General features: G+C 53.6%; 1 long non-coding RNA gene across 4 annotated transcripts; it reads right to left on the bottom strand.

Moving 5' to 3' along the window:
* Positions 1–1270: 1270 nt before the first annotated feature.
* LOC126993462 (uncharacterized) lies at positions 1271–19811 on the bottom strand. Of its 4 annotated transcripts, XR_007747839.1 has the most exons (11): positions 19561–19811; positions 16618–16702; positions 10959–11042; positions 8629–8967; positions 8295–8379; positions 5646–5815; positions 4800–4884; positions 4060–4229; positions 3736–3820; positions 3070–3154; positions 1271–2817 (listed from the first exon to the last, which is right to left on the bottom strand). It is a non-coding gene; the product is annotated as an uncharacterized LOC126993462 (long non-coding RNA). The 4 variants fall into 4 exon arrangements; XR_007747836.1 differs by lacking the exons at positions 3070–3154; positions 3736–3820; positions 4060–4229; positions 16618–16702 and having other exon boundaries at positions 1271–2987; positions 19561–19810; XR_007747838.1 differs by lacking the exons at positions 3070–3154; positions 3736–3820; positions 4060–4229; positions 16618–16702 and having other exon boundaries at positions 1271–2987; positions 19646–19803.
* Positions 19812–20059: the final 248 nt, after the last annotated feature.

Below are 20059 nucleotides of genomic sequence, written 5' to 3'. Positions count from 1 at the left end.
AGAAGTGAACAGTTGGAAAGTTTGGTTTAGTGGTCGCAACATCTGTGGTCATATGCCGGAGAGAGACAGAAGGGGAAGGAATTATAGGAGAAGGGAACAGTTGGAAAGTTTGGTTTAGTGGGAGCAACATCTGTGGTCATATGCCGGAGAGAGACAGAAGGGGAAGGAATTATAGGAGAAGGGAACAGTTGGAAAGTTTGGTTTAGTGGGTGTAACATCTGTGGTCATATGCCGGAGAGAGACAGGAGGGGAAGGAATTATAGGAGAAGGGAACAGTTGGAAAGTTTGGTTTAGTCGGAGCAACATCTGTGGTCATATGCCGGAGAGAGACAGAAGGGGAAGGAATTATAGGAGAAGGGAACAGTTGGAAAGTTTGGTTTAGTGGGCGCAACATCTGTGGTTATATACCGGAGAGAGACAGAAGGGGAAGGAATTATAGGAGAAGGGAACAGTTGGAAAGTTTGGTATAGTGGGCGCAACATCTGTGGTTATATACCGGAGAGAGACAGAAGGGGAAGGAATTATAGGAGAAGGGAACAGTTGGAAAGTTTGGTTTAGTCGGCGCAACATCTGTGGTCATATGCCGGAGAGAGACAGAAGGGGAAAGGAATTATAGGAGAAGAGAAACAGAAGAGGGAAGGAATTATAGGAGAAGGGAACAGTTGGAAAGTTTGGTTTAGTCATCGCAACTTCTGTGGTTCTCGGCCTGAGAGAGACAGGAGGGGAAGGAATTATAGGAGAAGGGAACAGTTGGAAAGTTTGGTTTAGTGGGCGCAACATCTGTGGTCATATGCCGGAGAGAGACAGAAGGGGAAGGAATTATAGGAGAAGGGAACAGTTGGAAAGTTTGGTTTAGTCGGCACAACATCTGTGGTTGTATGCCGGAGACAGACAGGCGGGGAAGGAATTATAGGAGAAGGGAACAGTTGGAAAGTTTGGTTTAGTGGGCACAACATCTGTGGTCATATGCCGGAGAGAGACAGAAGGGGAAGGAATTATAGGAGAAGGGAACAGTTGGAAAGTTTGGTTTAGTCGGCGCAACATCTGTGGTCATATGCCGGAGAGAGACAGAAGGGGAAGGAATTATAGGAGAAGGGAACAGTTGGAAAGTTTGGTTTAGTCTGAGCAACATCTGTGGTCATATGCCGGAGAGACAGAAGGGGAAGGAATTATAGGAGAAGGAACAGTTGGAAAGTTTGGTTTAGTGGGCAACATCTGTGGTCATATGCCGGAGAGAGACAGAAGGGGAAGGAATTATAGGAGAAGGAACAGTTGGACAGTTTGGTTTAGTCGGAGCAACATCTGTGGTCATATGCCGGAGAGAGACAGAAGGGGAAGGAATTATAGAAGGGAACAGTTGGAAAGTTTGGTTTAGTGGGCGCAACATCTGTGGTCATATGCCGGAGAGAGACAGAAGGGGAAGGAATTATAGGAGAAGAGAAACAGAAGAGGGAAGGAATTATAGGAGAAGGGAACAGTTGGAAAGTTTGGTTTAGTCGGCGCAACATCTGTGGTCATATGCCGGAGAGAGACAGAAGGGGAAGGAATTATAGGAGAAGGGAACAGTTGGAAAGTTTGGTTTAGTCGGCGCAACATCTGTGGTCATATGCCGGAGAGAGACAGAAGGGGAAGGAATTATAGGAGAAGGGAACAGTTGGAAAGTTTGGTTTAGTCAGCGCAACATCTGTGGGTATATGCCGGAGAGAGACAGAAGGGGGAAGGAATTATAGGAGAAGGGAAACAGAAGAAGGAAGGAATTATAGGAGAAGGGAACAGTTGGAAAGTTTGGTTTAGTCGGCGCAACATCTGTGGTCATATGCCGGAGAGAGACAGAAGGGGAAGGAATTATAGGAGAAGGGAAACAGAGGAGGGAAGGACTTAGGGGAGCCATTTACCAGTTTACATAAGTCATACCTTGAAAGAAATGATAACATACGAGAGACATTGTGGACAAAGAAAAAGAAAATGCAGACAGAGACTGATGACAGGAGTGACTATGCTGCGGGAGGGTTTTAAACTTTAAATACCCTCTCCTGAAAAGTTCATCTTTTTTCTGTTTTGCCGGACATAACTTCATTATTTAAGCACCTATTTTCACCATTTCTTTTGCATTTTAAAGAGGAATGTAATGTCTTTCATTCTCACACAGCAAAATAAATGAATATGAAACTGTTTCATCTGTATAATTTTCCAAACCTAATTTTATCAACTTTTTTCATGGTTAAAAATAAAAAAAATAACAAAAAAAGAACTATGGCATTTAAATGAAATATTTTGTGTCAGAACTGTCTGCCAGACACTGATCTTTCATTCCATGCTTAGCTAATTGATATGAGAGTTTTGTTTTTTTATGATGTTTTTTTTAATGTTTATCACTTTGCATCACGAAAATATTCACTACACAGGAAATATAAATGATAATGAACTGAAATCTTAAGGAAATACATTCTATTGGAAGTGGTAAGTATACACACATTTACAGAGAAAAATTGGAAACTTAAGAAATTTTCACTTAATAACAGGGTGTAGATCCCCTTCCCCCACTGGGGTGCCCGAGCGCACCTGAGGGAGATAGTCTTGTTGCAAGCGCTTAGCAAGGAAAGGGTTAAAAGAGATCCCCTTCCCCCACTGGGGTGCCCGAGCGCACCTGAGGGAGATAGTCTTGTTGCAAGCGCTTAGCAAGGAAAGGGTTAAAAGAGATCCCCTTCCCCCACTGGGGTGCCCGAGCGCACCTGAGGGAGATAGTCTTGTTGCAAGCGCTTAGCAAGGAAAGGGTTAAAAGAGATCCCCTTCCCCCGCTGGGGTGCCCGAGCGCACCTGAGGGAGATAGTCTTGTTGCAAGCGCTTAGCAAGGAAAGGGTTAAAAGAGATCCCCTTCCCCCACTGGGGTGCCCGAGCGCACCTGAGGGAGATAGTCTTGTTGCAAGCGCTTAGCAAGGAAAGGGTTAAAAGAGATCCCCTTCCCCCACTGGGGTGCCCGAGCGCACCTGAGGGAGATAGTCTTGTTGCAAGCGCTAGGCAAGGAAAGGGTTAAAAGAGATCCCTTCTCACTGGGGTGCCCGAGCGCACCTGAGGGAGATAGTCTTGTTGCAAGCGCTTAGCAAGGAAAGGGTTAAAAGAGATCCCCTTCCCCCTCTGGGGTGCCCGAGCGCACCTGAGGGAGATAGTCTTGTTGCAAGCGCTTAGCAAGGAAAGGGTTAAAAGAGATCCCCTTCACTGGGGTGCCCGTGCGGACCAGAGGGAGATAGTCTTGTTGCAAGCGCTTAGCAAGGAAAGGGTTAAAGAGATCCCTTCCCCCACTGGGGTGCCCGAGCGCACCTGAGGGAGATAGTCTTGTTGCAAGCGCTTAGCAAGGAAAGGGTTAAAGAGATCCCTTCCCCACTGGGGTGCCCGAGCACCTGAGGGAGATAGTCTTGTTGCAAGCGCTTAGCAAGGAAAGGGTTAAAAGAGATCCCCATCCCCCACTGGGGTGCCCGAGCGCACCTGAGGGAGATAGTCTTGTTGCAAGCGCTTAGCAAGGAAAGGGTTAAAAGAGATTCCCTTCCCCCGCTGGGGTGCCCGAGCGCACCTGAGGGAGATAGTCTTGCAAGCGCTTAGCAAGGTAAGGGTTAAAAGAGATCCCCATTCCCCACTGGGGTGCCCGAGCGCACCTGAGGGAGATAGTCTTGTTGCAAGCGCTTAGCAAGGAAAGGGTTAAAAGAGATCCCCTTCCCCCACTGGGGTGCCCGAGCGCACCTGAGGGAGATAGTCTCATTACGAGCACTTAGCAAGGAAAGGGTTAAAAGAGATCCCCTTCCCCCACTGGGGTGCCCGAGCGCACCTGAGGGAGATAGTCTTGTTGCAAGCGCTTAGCAAGGAAAGGGTTAAAAGAGATACCCTTCCCCCACTGGGGTGCCCGAGCGCACCTGAGGGAGATAGTCTTGTTGCAAGCGCTTAGCAAGGAAAGGGTTAAAAGAGATCCCCTTCCCCCACTGGGGTGCCCGAGCGCACCTGAGGGAGATATTAGCAAGGAAAGGGTTAAAAGAGATCCCCTTCCCCCGCTGGGGTGCCCGAGCGCACCTGAGGGAGATAGTCTTGTTGCAAGCACTTAGCAAGGAAAGGGTTAAAAGAGATCCCCTTCCCCCACTGGGGTGCCCGAGCGCACCTGAGGGAGATAGTCTTGTTGCAAGCGCTTAGCAAGGAAAGGGTTAAAAGAGATCCCCTTCCCCCACTGGGGTGCCCGAGCGCACCTGCGGGAGATAGACTTCTTGCACGCGCTCAGCCATGTAATGGTTAACCGAGATCCCCGGCCTCCCCTGGTGTGCCCGAGCGCACCTGAGGGAGATAGTCTTGTTGAGCACTTAGCAAGGAAAGGGTTAAAGAGATCCCTTCCCCACTGGGGTGCCCGAGCACCTGAGGGAGATAGTCTTGTTGCAAGCGCTTAGCAAGGAAAGGGTTAAAGAGATCCCTTCCCCACTGGGGTGCCCGAGCGCACCTGAGGGAGATAGTCTTGTTGCAAGCGCTTAGCAAGGAAAGGGTTAAAAGAGATCCCTTCCCACTGTGGTGCCCGAGCGCACCTGAGGGAGATAGTCTCTTTGCAAGCGCTTAGCAAGGAAAGGGTTAAAGATCCCTTCCCCACTGGGGTGCCCGAGCGCACCTGAGGGAGATAGTCTTGTTGCAAGCACTTAGCAAGGAAAGGGTTAAAGAGATCCCTTCTCACTGCGGTGCCCGAGCGCACCTGAGGGAGATAGTCTTGTTGCAAGCGCTTAGCAAGGAAAGGGTTAAAGAGATCCCTTCCCCACTGGGGTGCCCGCGAGCACCTGAGGGAGATAGTCTCATTACGAGCACTTAGCAAGGAAAGGGTTAAAAGAGATCCCCTTCCCCCACTGGGGTGCCCGAGCGCACCTGAGGGAGATAGTCTTGTTGCAAGCACTTAGCAAGGAAAGGGTTAAAAGAGATCCCCTTCCCCCGCTGGGGTGCCTGAGCGCACCTGAGGGAGATAGTCTTGTTGCAAGCGCTTAGCAAGGAAAGGGTTGAGAGATCCCCTTCCCCCGCTGGGGTGCCCGAGCGCACCTGAGGGAGATAGTCTTGTTGCAAGCGCTTAGCAAGGAAAGGGTTAAAAGAGATCCCCTTCCCCCACTGGGGTGCCCGAGCGCACCTGAGGGAGATAGTCTCATTACAAGCACTTAGCAAGGAAAGGGTTAAAAGAGATCCCCTTCCCCCACTGGGGTGCCCGAGCGCACCTGAGGGAGATAGTCTTGTTGCAAGCACTTAGCAAGGAAAGGGTTAAAAGAGATCCCCTTCCCCCACTGGGGTGCCCGAGCGCACCTGAGGGAGATAGTCTTGTTGCAAGCGCTTAGCAAGGAAAGGGTTAAAAGAGATCCCCTTCCCATGCTGGGGTGCCCGAGCGCACCTGAGGGAGATAGTCTTGTTGCAAGCGCTTAGCAAGGAAAGGGTTAAAAGAGATCCCCTTCCCCCACTGGGGTGCCCGAGCGCACCTGAGGGAGATAGTCTTGTTGCAAGCGCTTAGCAAGGAAAGGGTTAAAAGAGATCCCGTTCCCCCCGGGGGGTCCCCGAGCACCTGAGGGAGATAGTCTTGTTGCAAGCGCTTAGCAAGGAAAGGGTTAAAAGAGATCCCCTTCCCCCACTGGGGTGCCCGAGCGCACCTGAGGGAGATAGTCTTGTTGCAAGCGCTTAGCAAGGAAAGGGTTAAAAGAGATCCCCTTCCCCCACTGGGGTGCCCGAGCGCACCTGAGGGAGATAGTCTCATTACGAGCACTTAGCAAGGAAAGGGTTAAAAGAGATCCCCTTCCCCCACTGGGGTGCCCGAGCGCACCTGAGGGAGATAGTCTTGTTGCAAGCGCTTAGCAAGGAAAGGGTTAAAAGAGATCCCCTTCCCCCCTGGGGTGCCCGAGCGCACCTGAGGGAGATAGTCTTGTTGCAAGCGCTTAGCAAGGAAAGGGTTAAAAGAGATCCCTTCTCGCTGGGGTGCCCGAGCACCTGAGGGAGATAGTCTTGTTGCAAGCGCTTAGCAAGGAAAGGGTTAAAAGAGATCCCTTCCCACTGGGGTGCCCGAGCACCTGAGGGAGATAGTCTTGTTGCAAGCGCTTAGCAAGGAAAGGGTTAAAAGAGATCCCCTTCCCCCACTGGGGTGCCCGAGCGCACCTGAGGGAGATAGTCTTGTTGCAAGCGCTTAGCAAGGAAAGGGTTAAAAGAGATCCCCTTCCCCCACTGGGGTGCCCGAGCGCACCTGAGGGAGATAGTCTTGTTGCAAGCACTTAGCAAGGAAAGGGTTAAAAGAGATCCCTTCCCACTGGGGTGCCCGAGCACCTGAGGGAGATAGTCTTGTTGCAAGCGCTTAGCAAGGAAAGGGTTAAAGAGATCCCTTCCACTGGGGTGCCCGAGCGCACCTGAGGGAGATAGTCTTGTTGCAAGCGCTTAGCAAGGAAAGGGTTAAAGAGATCCCTTCCCCACTGGGTGCCCGAGCGCACCTGAGGGAGATAGTCTTGTTGCAAGCGCTTAGCAAGGAAAGGGTTAAAAGAGATCCCTTCCCCACTGGGGTGCCCGAGCGCACCTGAGGGAGATAGTCTTGTTGCAAGCGCTTAGCAAGGAAAGGGTTAAAAGAGATCCCTTCCCCACTGGGGTGCCCGAGCACCTGAGGGAGATAGTCTTGTTGCAAGCACTTAGCAAGGAAAGGGTTAAAAGAGATCCCCTTCACTGGGGTGCCCGAGCGCACCTGAGGGAGATAGTCTTGTTGCAAGCGCTTAGCAAGGAAAGGGTTAAAGAGATCCCTTCCCCACTGGGGTGCCCGAGCGCACCTGAGGGAGATAGTCTTGTTGCAAGCGCTTAGCAAGGAAAGGGTTAAAATATATAACCTTCCCCCACTGGGGTGCCCGAGCGCACCTGAGGGAGATAGTCTTGTTGCAAGCACTTAGCAAGGAAAGGGTTAAAAGAGATACCCTTCTCACTGGGGTGCCCGAGCGCACCTGAGGGAGATAGTCTTGTTGCAAGCGCTTAGCAAGGAAAGGGTTAAAGAGATCCCTTCTCTCTGGGGTGCCTGAGCACCTGAGGGGATAGTCTTGTTGCAAGCGCTTAGCAAGGAAAGGGTTAAAAGATATACCCATCAACCGCTGGGGTGCCCGAGCGCACCTGAGGGAGATAGTCTTGTTGCAAGCGCTTAGCAAGGAAAGGGTTAAAAGAGATCCCATTCACCCGCTGGGGTGCCCGAGCGCACCTGAGGGAGATAGTCTTGTTGCAAGCGCTTAGCAAGGAAAGGGTTAAAAGAGATCCCCTTCCCCCTCTGGGGTGCCCGAGCGCACCTGAGGGAGATAGTCTTGTTGCAAGCACTTAGCAAGGAAAGGGTTAAAAGAGATCCCCTTCCCCCACTGGGGTGCCCGAGCGCACCTGAGGGAGATAGTCTTGTTGCAAGCGCTTAGCAAGGAAAGGGTTAAAAGAGATCCCTTCCCCACTGGGGTGCCCGAGCGCACCTGAGGGAGATAGTCTTGTTGCAAGCGCTTAGCAAGGAAAGGGTTAAAAGATCCCTTCCCCACTGGGGTGCCCGAGCGCACCTGAGGGAGATAGTCTTGTTGCAAGCGCTTAGCAAGGAAAGGGTTAAAAGAGATCCCTTCCCACTGGGGTGCCCGAGCGCACCTGAGGGAGATAGTCTTGTTGCAAGCACTTAGCAAGGAAAGGGTTAAAAGAGATCCCATTCCCCCGCTGGGGTGCCCGAGCGCACCTGAGGGAGATAGTCTTGTTGCAAGCGCTTAGCAAGGAAAGGGTTAAAAGAGATCCCCTTCCTCACTGGGGTGCCCGAGCACCTGAGGGAGATAGTCTTGTTGCAAGCGCTTAGCAAGGAAAGGGTTAAAAGAGATCCCTTCTCACTGGGGTGCCCGAGCGCACCTGAGGGAGATAGTCTTGTTGCAAGCGCTTAGCAAGGAAAGGGTTAAAAGGATCTCCTTCCCCCACTGGGGTGCCCGAGCGCACCTGAGGGAGATAGTCTTGTTGCAAGCACTTAGCAAGGAAAGGGTTAAAAGAGATCCCCTTCCCCCCCTGGGGTGCCCGAGCGCACCTGAGGGAGATAGTCTTGTTGCAAGCGCTTAGCAAGGAAAGGGTTAAAAGAGATCCCTTCCCTGGGGTGCCCGAGCGCACCTGAGGGAGATAGTCTTGTTGCAAGCGCTTAGCAAGGAAAGGGTTAAAAGAGATCCCTTCCCACTGGGGTGCCCGAGCGCACCTGAGGGAGATAGTCTTGTTGCAAGCGCTTAGCAAGGAAAGGGTTAAAAGAGATCCCCTTCCCCCACTGGGGTGCCCGAGCGCACCTGAGGGAGATAGTCTCATTACGAGCACTTAGCAAGGAAAGGGTTAAAAGAGATCCCCTTCCCCCGCTGGGGTGCCCGAGCGCACCTGAGGGAGATAGTCTTGTTGCAAGCGCTTAGCAAGGAAAGGGTTAAAAGAGATCCCCTTCCCCACTGGGGTGCCCGAGCACCTGAGGGAGATAGTCTTGTTGCAAGCGCTTAGCAAGGAAAGGGTTAAAAGAGATCCCTTCCCCACTGGGGTGCCCGAGCGCACCTGAGGGAGATAGTCTTGTTGCAAGCGCTTAGCAAGGAAAGGGTTAAAGAGATCCCCTTCCCCCACTGGGGTGCCCGAGCGCACCTGAGGGAGATAGTCTTGTTGCAAGCGCTTAGCAAGGAAAGGGTTAAAAGAGATCCCCTTCCCCCACTGGGGTGCCCGAGCGCACCTGAGGGGATAGTCTTGTTGCAAGCGCTTAGCAAGGAAAGGGTTAAAAGAGATCCCCTTCCCCCGCTGGGGTGCCCGAGCGCACCTGAGGGAGATAGTCTTGTTGCAAGCGCTTAGCAAGGAAAGGGTTAAAAGAGATCCCCTTCCCCCGCTGGGGTGCCCGAGCGCACCTGAGGGAGATAGTCTTGTTGCAAGCGCTTAGCAAGGAAAGGGTTAAAAGAGATCCCCTTCCCCCACTGGGGTGCCCGAGCGCACCTGAGGGAGATAGTCTTGTTGCAAGCGCTTAGCAAGGAAAGGGTTAAACGAGATCCCCGTCCCCCACTGGGGTGCCCGAGCGCACCTGAGGGAGATAGTCTTGTTGCAAGCACTTAGCAAGGAAAGGGTTAAAAGAGATCCCCTTCCCCCGCTGGGGTGCCCGAGCGCACCTGAGGGAGATAGTCTTGTTGCAAGCGCTTAGCAAGGAAAGGGTTAAAAGAGATTCCCTTCTCACTGGGGTGCCCGAGCGCACCTGAGGGAGATAGTCTTGTTGCAAGCGCTTAGCAAGGAAAGGGTTAAAAGAGATCCCTTCCCCACTGGGGTGCCCGAGCGCACCTGAGGGAGATAGTCTTGTTGCAAGCGCTTAGCAAGGAAAGGGTTAAAGAGATCCCTTCCCCACTGGGGTGCCCGAGCGCACCTGAGGGAGATAGTCTTGTTGCAAGCGCTTAGCAAGGAAAGGGTTAAAGAGATCCCTTCCCCACTGGGGTGCCCGAGCGCACCTGAGGGAGATAGTCTTGTTGCAAGCGCTTAGCAAGGAAAGGGTTAAAAGAGATCCCTTCCCCACTGGGGTGCCCGAGCGCACCTGAGGGAGATAGTCTTGTTGCAAGCACTTAGCAAGGAAAGGGTTAAAAGAGATCCCTTCCACTGGGGTGCCCGAGCGCACCTGAGGGAGATAGTCTTGTTGCAAGCGCTTAGCAAGGAAAGGGTTAAAAGAGATCCCTTCCCCACTGGGGTGCCCGAGCACCTGAGGGAGATAGTCTTGTTGCAAGCGCTTAGCAAGGAAAGGGTTAAAGAGATCCCTTCCCACTGGGGTGCCCGAGCGCACCTGAGGGAGATAGTCTTGTTGCAAGCGCTTAGCAAGGAAAGGGTTAAAAGAGATCCCCTTCCTTCACTGGGGTGCCCGAGCGCACCTGAGGGAGATAGTCTTGTTGCAAGCGCTTAGCAAGGAAAGGGTTAAAAGAGATCCCCTTCCCCCACTGGGGTGCCCGAGCGCACCTGAGGGAGATAGTCTTGTTGCAAGCGCTTAGCAAGGAAAGGGTTAAAAGAGATCCCTTCCCCACTGGGGTGCCCGAGCGCACCTGAGGGAGATAGTCTTGTTGCAAGCGCTTAGCAAGGAAAGGGTTAAAGAGATCCCTTCCCCCACTGGGGTGCCCGAGCGCACCTGAGGGAGATAGTCTTGTTGCAAGAGCTTAGCAAGGAAAGGGTTAAAGAGATCCCTTCCCACTGGGGTGCCCGAGCGCACCTGAGGGAGATAGTCTTGTTGCAAGCACTTAGCAAGGAAAGGGTTAAAAGAGATCCCCTTTCCCCACTGGGGTGCCCGAGCGCACCTGAGGGAGATAGTCTTGTTGCAAGCGCTTAGCAAAAAAAGGGTTAAAAGAGATCCCTTCCCCACTGGGGTGCCCGAGCGCACCTGAGGGAGATAGTCTTGTTGCAAGCACTTAGCAAGGAAAGGGTTAAAAGAGATCCCTTCCCACTGGGGTGCCCGAGCGCACCTGAGGGAGATAGTCTTGTTGCAAGCGCTTAGCAAGGAAAGGGTTAAAAGAGATCCCTTCCCACTGGGGTGCCCGAGCGCACCTGAGGGAGATAGTCTTGTTGCAAGCGCTTAGCAAGGAAAGGGTTAAAAGAGATCCCCTTCCCCCACTGGGGTGCCCGAGCGCACCTGAGGGAGATAGTCTTGTTGCAAGCGCTTAGCAAGGAAAGGGTTAAAAGAGATCCCTTCTCACTGGGGTGCCCGAGCGCACCTGAGGGAGATAGTCTTGTTGCAAGCGCTTAGCAAGGAAAGGGTTAAAAGAGATCCCTTCCCCACTGGGGTGCCCGAGCGCACCTGAGGGAGATAGTCTTGTTGCAAGCGCTTAGCAAGGAAAGGGTTAAAGAGATCCCTTCTCACTGGGGTGCCCGAGCGCACCTGAGGGAGATAGTCTTGTTGCAAGCGCTTAGCAAGGAAAGGGTTAAAAGAGATCCCCTTCCCCCGCTGGGGTGCCCGAGCGCACCTGAGGGGATAGTCTTGTTGCAAGCGCTTAGCAAGGAAAGGGTTAAAAGAGATCCCCTTCCCCCACTGGGGTGCCCGAGCGCACCTGAGGGAGATAGTCTTGTTGCAAGCGCTTAGCAAGGAAAGGGTTAAAAAGATCCCTTCCCACTGGGGTGCCCGAGCGCACCTGAGGGAGATAGTCTTGTTGCAAGCGCTTAGCAAGGAAAGGGTTAAAGAGATCCCTTCCCACTGGGGTGCCCGAGCGCACCTGAGGGAGATAGTCTTGTTGCAAGCGCTTAGCAAGGAAAGGGTTAAAGAGATCCCTTCCCCACTGGGGTGCCCGAGCGCACCTGAGGGAGATAGTCTTGTTGCCAGCGCTTAGCAAGGAAAGGGTTAAAAGAGATCCCCTTCCCCCACTGGGGTGCCCGAGCGCACCTGAGGGAGATAGTCTTGTTGCAAGCGCTTAGCAAGGAAAGGGTTAAAAGAGATCCCCTTCACTGGGGTGCCCGAGCGCACCTGAGGGAGATAGTCTTGTTGCAAGCGCTTAGCAAGGAAAGGGTTAAAAGATCCCTTCCCACTGGGGTGCCCGAGCGCACCTGAGGGAGATAGTCTTGTTGCAAGCGCTTAGCAAGGAAAGGGTTAAAAGAGATCCCTTCTCACTGGGGTGCCCGAGCACCTGAGGGAGATAGTCTTGTTGCAAGCTCTTAGCAAGGAAAGGGTTAAAAGAGATCCCCTTCCCCTGCTGGGGTGCCCGAGCGCACCTGAGGGAGATAGTCTTGTTGCAAGCGCTTAGCAAGGAAAGGGTTAAAGAGATCCCTTCCCCACTGGGGTGCCCGAGCGCACCTGAGGGAGATAGTCTTGTTGCAAGCGCTTAGCAAGGAAAGGGTTAAAAGAGATCCCTTCCCCACTGGGGTGCCCGAGCGCACCTGAGGGAGATAGTATTGTTGCAAGCGCTTAGCAAGGAAAGGGTTAAAAGAGATCCCTTCCCCACTGGGGTGCCCGAGCGCACCTGAGGGAGATAGTCTTGTTGCAAGCGCTTAGCAAGGAAAGGGTTAAAAGAGATCCCTTCCCCACTGGGGTGCCCGAGCGCACCTGAGGGAGATAGTCTTGTTGCAAGCGCTTAGCAAGGAAAGGGTTAAAAGAGATCCCTTCCCACTGGGGTGCCCGAGCGCACCTGAGGGAGATAGTCTTGTTGCAAGCGCTTAGCAAGGAAAGGGTTAAAGAGATCCCTTCCCCACTGGGGTGCCCGAGCACCTGAGGGAGATAGTCTTGTTGCAAGCGCTTAGCAAGGAAAGGGTTAAAAGAGATCCCTTCCCCACTGGGGTGCCCGAGCGCACCTGAGGGAGATAGTCTTGTTGCAAGCGCTTAGCAAGGAAAGGGTTAAAGAGATCCCTTCTCACTGGGGTGCCCGAGCGCACCTGAGGGAGATAGTCTTGTTAAGCGCTTAGCAAGGAAAGGGTTAAAAGAGATCCCTTCCCACTGGGTGCCAGCGCACCTGAGGGAGATAGTCTTGTTGCAAGCGCTTAGCAAGGAAAGCGTTAAAAGAGATCCCTTCCCCACTGGGGTGCCCGAGCGCACCTGAGGGAGATAGTCTTATTACCAGCGCTTAGCAAGGAAAGGGTTAAAAGAGATCCCTTCCCACTGGGGTGCCCGAGCACCTGAGGGAGATAGTCTTGTTGCAAGCGCTTAGCAAGGAAAGGGTTAAAGAGATCCCTTCCCCCCTGGGGTGCCCGAGCGCACCTGAGGGAGATAGTCTTGTTGCAAGCGCTTAGCAAGGAAAGGGTTAAAAGAGATCCCCTTCCCCCGCTGGGGTGCCCGAGCGCACCTGAGGGAGATAGTCTTGTTGCAAGCGCTTAGCAAGGAAAGGGTTAAAAGAGATACCATTACCCCACTGGGGTGCCCGAGCGCACCTGAGGGAGATAGTCTTGTTGCAAGCGCTTAGCAAGGAAAGGGTTAAAAGAGATCCCTTCCCACTGGGGTGCCCGAGCGCACCTGAGGGAGATAGTCTTGTTGCAAGCGCTTAGCAAGGAAAGGGATAAAAGAGATCCCCTCCCGCTGGGGTGCCCGAGCGCACCTGAGGGAGATAGTCTTGTTGCAAGCGCTTAGCAAGGAAAGGGTTAAAAGAGATCCCCTTCCCTGGGGTGCCCGAGCACCTGAGGGAGATATTCTTGTTGCAAGCGCTTAGCAAGGAAAGGGTTAAAAGAGATCCCTTCCCACTGGGGTGCCCGAGCACCTGAGGGAGATAGTCTTGTTGCAAGCGCTTAGCAAGGAAAGGGTTAAAGAGATCCCTTCCCCACTGGGGTGCCCGAGCGCACCTGAGGGAGATAGTCTTGTTGCAAGCGCTTAGCAAGGAAAGGGTTAAAAGATCCCTTCTCACTGGGGTGCCCGAGCGCACCTGAGGGAGATAGTCTTGTTGCAAGCGCTTAGCAAGGAAAGGGATAAAGAGATCCCTTCCCACTGGGGTGCCCGAGCACCTGAGGGAGATAGTCTTGTTGCAAGCGCTTAGCAAGGAAAGGGTTAAAAGAGATCCCTTCCCCACTGGGGTGCCCGAGCGCACCTGAGGGAGATAGTCTAGTTGCGAGCGCTTAGCAAGGAAAGGGTTAAAAGAGATCCCTTCCCCACTGGGGTGCCCGAGCGCACCTGAGGGAGATAGTCTTGTTGCAAGCGCTTAGCAAGGAAAGGGTTAAAAGAGATCCCTTCCCCACTGGGGTGCCCGAGCGCACCTGAGGGAGATAGTCTTGTTGCAAGCGCTTAGCAAGGAAAGGGTTAAAAGAGATCCCTTCCGCACTGGGGTGCCCGAGCGCACCTGAGGGAGATAGTCTGGTTGCAAGCGCTTAGCAAGGAAAGGGTTAAAAGAGATCCCCTTCCCCACTGGGGTGCCCGAGCACCTGAGGGAGATAGTCTTGTTGCAAGCGCTTAGCAAGGAAAGGGTTAAAAGAGATCCCTTCCCACTGGGGTGCCCGAGCGCACCTGAGGGAGATAGTCTTGTTGCAAGCGCTTAGCAAGGAAAGGGTTAAAGAGATCCCTTCCCCACTGGGGTGCCCGAGCGCACCTGAGGGAGATAGTCTTGTTGCAAGCGCTTAGCAAGGAAAGGGTTAAAAGAGATCCCTTCACTGGGGTGCCCGAGCGCACCTGAGGGAGATAGTCTTGTTGCAAGCGCTTAGCAAGGAAAGGGTTAAAAGAGAGCCCCTTCCCCACTGGGGTGCCCGAGCACCTGAGGGAGATAGTCTTGTGCAAGCGCTTAGCAAGGAAAGGGTTAAAGAGATCCCTTCCCCACTGGGGTGCCCGAGCGCACCTGAGGGAGATAGTCTTGTTGCAAGCGCTTAGCAAGGAAAGGGTTAAAAGAGATCCCTTCCCACTGGGGTGCCCGAGCGCACCTGAGGGAGATAGTCTTGTTGCAAGCGCTTAGCAAGGAAAGGGTTAAAGAGATCCCTTCCCCACTGGGGTGCCCGAGCACCTGAGGGAGATAGTCTTGTTGCAAGCGCTTAGCAAGGAAAGGGTTAAAAGAGATCCCTTCCCACTGGGGTGCCCGAGCGCACCTGAGGGAGATAGTCTTGTTGCAAGCGCTTAGCAAGGAAAGGGTTAAAAGAGATCCCTTCCGCTGGGGTGCCCGAGCGCACCTGAGGGAGATAGTCTTGTTGCAAGCGCTTAGCAAGGAAAGGGTTAAGAGATCCCCTTCCCCCGCTGGGGTGCCCGAGCGCACCTGAGGGAGATAGTCTTGTTGCAAGCGCTTAGCAAGGAAAGGGTTAAAAGAGATCCCGTTCCCCCCCTGGGGTGCCCGAGCGCACCTGAGGGAGATAGTCTTGTTGCAAGCGCTTAGCAAGGAAAGGGTTAAAGAGATCCCTTCCCCACTGGGGTGCCCGAGCGCACCTGAGGGAGATAGTCTTGTTGCAAGCGCTTAGCAAGGAAAGGGTTAAAAGAGATCCCTTCCCCACTGGGGTGCCCGAGCGCACCTGAGGGAGATAGTCTTGTTGCAAGCGCTTAGCAAGGAAAGGGTTAAAAGAGATCCCCTTCCCCCGCTGGGGTGCCCGAGCGCACCTGAGGGAGATAGTCTTGTTGCAAGCGCTTAGCAAGGAAAGGGTTAAAAGAGATCCCGTTCCCCCACTGGGGTGCCCGAGCGCACCTGAGGGAGATAGTCTTGTTGCAAGCGCTTAGCAAGGAAAGGGTTAAAAGAGATCCCTTCCCCACTGGGGTGCCCGAGCGCACCTGAGGGAGATAGTCTTGTTGCAAGCGCTTAGCAAGGAAAGGGTTAAAAGAGATCCCTTCCCACTGGGGTGCCCGAGCGCACCTGAGGGAGATAGTCTTGTTGCAAGCGCTTAGCAAGGAAAGGGTTAAAAGAGATCCCTTCCCACTGGGGTGCCCGAGCGCACCTGAGGGAGATAGTCTTGTTGCAAGCTTAGCAAGGAAAGGGTTAAAAGATCCCTTCCCCACTGGGGTGCCCGAGCACCTGAGGGAGATAGTCTTGTTGCAAGCGCTTAGCAAGGAAAGGGTTAAAGAGATCCCTTCCCCACTGGGGTGCCCGAGCACCTGAGGGAGATAGTCTTGTTGCAAGCGCTTAGCAAGGAAAGGGTTAAAGAGATCCCTTCCCCACTGGGGTGCCCGAGCGCACCTGAGGGAGATAGTCTTGTTGCAAGCGCTTAGCAAGGAAAGGGTTAAAAGAGATCCCTTCCCCACTGGGGTGCCCGAGCACCTGAGGGAGATAGTCTTGTTGCAAGCGCTTAGCAAGGAAAGGGTTAAAGAGATCCCTTCCCCACTGGGGTGCCCGAGCACCTGAGGGAGATAGTCTTGTTGCAAGCACTTAGCAAGGAAAGGGTTAAAGAGATCCCTTCCCCACTGGGGTGCCAGCGCACCTGAGGGAGATAGTCTTGTTGAGCGCTTAGCAAGGAAAGGGTTAAAGAGATCCCTTCCCCACTGGGGTGCCCGAGCACCTGAGGGAGATAGTCTTGTTGCAAGCGCTTAGCAAGGAAAGGGTTAAAAGAGATCCCTTCCCCACTGGGGTGCCCGAGCGCACCTGAGGGAGATAGTCTTGTTGCAAGCGCTTAGCAAGGAAAGGGTTAAAGAGATCCCTTCCCCCGCTGGGGTGCCCGAGCGCACCTGAGGGAGATAGTCTCTTTTCTAGCACTTAGCAAGGAAAGGGTTTAAAGAGATCCCATTCCCCACCTGGGGTGCCCGAGCGCACCTGAGGGAGATAGTCTTGTTGCAAGCGCTTAGCAAGGAAAGGGTTAAAAGAGATCCCCCTCCCCCGCTGGGGTGCCCGAGCGCACCTGAGGGAGATAGTCTTGTTGCAAGCGCTTAGCAAGGAAAGGGTTAAAGAGATCCCCTTCTACCACTGGGGTGCCCGAGCGCACCTGAGGGAGATAGTCTTGTTGCAAGCGCTTAGCAAGGAAAGGGTTAAAAGAGATCCCCTTCCCCCACTGGGGTGCCCGAGCGCACCTGAGGGAGATAGTCTTGTTGCAAGCGCTTAGCAAGGAAAGGGTTAAAAGAGATCCCCTACCCCCACTGGGGTGCCCGAGCGCACCGGAGGGGATAGTCTTACAAGCGCTTAGCAAGGAAAGGGTTAAAAGATCCCTTCCCCTACTGGGGTGCCCGATCGCACCTGAGGGAGATAGTCTTGTTGCAAGCGCTTAGCAAGGAAAGGGTTAAAAGAGATCCCCTTCCCCCGCTGGGGTGCCCGAGCGCACCTGAGGGAGATAGTCTTGTTGCAAGCACTTAGCAAGGAAAGGGTTAAAAGAGATCCCCTTCCCCCGCTGGGGTGCCCGAGCGCGCCTGAGGGAGATATTAGCAAGGAAAGGGTTAAAAGAGATCCCCTTCCCCCGCTGGGGTGCCCGAGCGCACCTGAGGGAGATAGTCTTGTTGCAAGCGCTTAGCAAGGAAAGGGTTAAAAGAGATCCCCTTCCCCCACTGGGGTGCCCGAGCGCACCTGAGGGAGATAGTCTTGTTGCAAGCACTTAGCAAGGAAAGGGTTAAAGAGATCCCTGCCCCCCTGGGGTGCCCGAGCGCACCTGAGGGAGATAGTCTTGTTGCAAGCGCTTAGCAAGGAAAGGGTTAAAAGAGATCCCCTTCCCCCACTGGGGTGCCCGAGCGCACCTGAGGGAGATAGTCTTGTTGCAAGCGCTTAGCAAGGAAAGGGTTAAAAGAGATCCCTTCCCCACTGGGGTGCCCGAGCGCACCTGAGGGAGATAGTCTTGTTGCAAGCGCTTAGCAAGGAAAGGGTTAAAAGAGATCCCTTCCCACTGGGGTGCCCGAGCACCTGAGGGAGATAGTCTGTTACAAGCACTTAGCAAGGAAAGGGTTAAAAGAGATCCCTTCCCCACTGGGGTGCCCGAGCGCACCTGAGGGAGATAGTCTTGTTGCAAGCGCTTAGCAAGGAAAGGGTTAAAAGAGATCCCTTCCCCACTGGGGTGCCCGAGCACCTGAGGGAGATAGTCTTGTTGCAAGCGCTTAGCAAGGAAAGGGTTAAAAGAGATCCCTTCCCACTGGGGTGCCCGAGCGCACCTGAGGGAGATAGTCTTGTTGCAAGCGCTTAGCAAGGAAAGGGTTAAAAGAGATCCCTTCCCCACTGGGGTGCCCGAGCGCACCTGAGGGAGATAGTCTTGTTGCAAGAACTTAGCAAGGAAAGGGTTAAAGAGATCCCTTCCCCACTGGGGTGCCCGAGCGCACCTGAGGGAGATAGTCTTGTTGCAAGCACTTAGCAAGGAAAGGGTTAAAAGAGATCCCTTCCCACTGGGGTGCCCGAGCGCACCTGAGGGAGATAGTCTTGTTGCAAGCGCTTAGCAAGGAAAGGGTTAAAGAGATCCCTTCCCCACTGGGGTGCCCGAGCGCACCTGAGGGAGATAGTCTCAAGAGCACTTAGCAAGGAAAGGGTTAAAAGAGATCCCTTCCCCACTGGGGTGCCCGAGCGCACCTGAGGGAGATAGTCTGTTTTCTAGCACTTAGCAAGGAAAGGGTTAAAAGAGATCCCCTTCACCACTGGGGTGCCCGAGCACCCGAGGGAGATAGTCTTGTTGCAAGCGCTTAGCAAGGAAAGGGTTAAAAGAGATCCCTTCCCCACCGGGGTGCCCGCGCGCACCTGATGGAGATAGTCTTGTTGCAAGCACTTAGCAAGGAAAGGGTTAAAGAGATCCCTTCCCACTGGGGTGCCCGAGCGCACCTGAGGGAGATAGTCTTGTTGCAAGCGCTTAGCAAGGAAAGGGTTAAAGAGATCCCTTCCCCACTGGGGTGCCCAGCACCTGAGGGAGATAGTCTTGTTGCAAGCGCTTAGCAAGGAAAGGGTTAAAAGAGATCCCTTCCCCACTGGGGTGCCCGAGCGCACCTGAGGGAGATAGTCTTGTTGCAAGCGCTTAGCAAGGAAAGGGTTAAAAGAGATCCCTTCCCCACTGGGGTGCCCGAGCACCTGAGGGAGATAGTCTTGTTGCGCTTAGCAAGGAAAGGGTTAAAAGAGATCCCTTCCCACTGGGGTGCCCGAGCGCACCTGAGGGAGATAGTCTTGTTGCAAGCGCTTAGCAAGGAAAGGGTTAAAAGAGATCCCTTCCCACTGGGGTGCCCGAGCACCTGAGGGAGATAGTCTTGTTGCAAGCTTAGCAAGGAAAGGGTTAAAGAGATCCCTTCCCCACTGGGGTGCCCGAGCGCACCTGAGGGAGATAGTCTTGTTGCAAGCACTTAGCAAGGAAAGGGTTAAAGAGATCCCTTCCCCACTGGGGTGCCCGAGCGCACCTGAGGGAGATAGTCTTGTTGCAAGCGCTTAGCAAGGAAAGGGTTAAAAGAGATCCCTTCCCCACTGGGGTGCCCGAGCGCACCTGAGGGAGATAGTCTTGTTGCAAGCGCTTAGCAAGGAAAGGGTTAAAAGAGATCCCTTCCCCACTGGGGTGCCCGAGCACCTGAGGGAGATAGTCTTGTTGCAAGCGCTTAGCAAGGAAAGGGTTAAAGAGATCCCTTCCCCACTGGGGTGCCCGAGCGCACCTGAGGGAGATAGTCTTGTTGCAAGCGCTTAGCAAGGAAAGGGTTAAAGAGATCCCTTCCCCACTGGGGTGCCCGAGCGCGCCTGAGGGAGATAGTCTTGTTGCAAGCACTTAGCAAGGAAAGGGTTAAAAGAGATCCCTTCCCCACTGGGGTGCCCGAGCACCTGAGGGAGATAGTCTTGTTGCAAGCACTTAGCAAGGAAAGGGTTAAAGAGATCCCTTCCCACTGGGGTGCCCGAGCGCACCTGAGGGAGATAGTCTTGTTGCAAGCGCTTAGCAAGGAAAGGGTTAAAAGAGATCCCCTTCCCCCACTGGGGTGCCCGAGCGCACCTGAGGGGATAGTCTTGTTGCAAGCACTTAGCAAGGAAAGGGTTAAAAGAGATCCCCTTCCCCCGCTGGGGTGCCCGAGCGCGCCTGAGGGAGATAGTCTCATTACGAGCACTTAGCAAGGAAAGGGTTAAAAGAGATCCCCTTCCCACCCTGGGGTGCCCGAGCGCACCTGAGGGAGATAGTCTTGTTGCAAGCGCCAGCAAGGAAAGGGTTAAAAGAGATCCCCTTCCCCCACTGGGGTGCCCGAGCGCACCTGAGGGAGATAGTCTTGTTGCAAGCGCTTAGCAAGGAAAGGGTTAAAAGAGATCCCTTCCCCACTGGGGTGCCCGAGCGCACCTGAGGGAGATAGTCTTGTTGCAAGCACTTAGCAAGGAAAGGGTTAAAAGAGATCCCCTTCCCCCGCTGGGGTGCCCGAGCGCACCTGAGGGGATAGTCTCATTACGAGCACTTAGCAAGGAAAGGGTTAAAAGAGATCCCCTTCCCCCACTGGGGTGCCCGAGCGCACCTGAGGGAGATAGTCTTGTTGCAAGCACTTAGCAAGGAAAGGGTTAAAAGAGATCCCCTTCCCCCACTGGGGTGCCTGTGCGCACCTGAGGGAGATAGTCTTGTTGCAAGCGCTTAGCAAGGAAAGGGTTAAAGAGATCCCTTCTCTGGGTGCCCGAGCGCACCTGAGGGAGATAGTCTTGTTGCAAGCACTTAGCAAGGAAAGGGTTAACACATTGTAGCAACACCAAATTTTGACCTATTGGTGCGGATTTGGCGAAAGTTTATTTAGTTTATGTTTGTTAAGCAATATATATATATATATATATATATATATATATATATATATATA

Source organism: Eriocheir sinensis, unplaced genomic scaffold, assembly GCF_024679095.1.
Source record: "Eriocheir sinensis breed Jianghai 21 unplaced genomic scaffold, ASM2467909v1 Scaffold617, whole genome shotgun sequence".
Taxonomy (NCBI): Eukaryota; Metazoa; Arthropoda; class Malacostraca; order Decapoda; family Varunidae; genus Eriocheir; species Eriocheir sinensis.
Note: the sequence above shows the minus strand (reverse complement) of the source record. Positions and strands in the feature narration are given on the sequence as shown.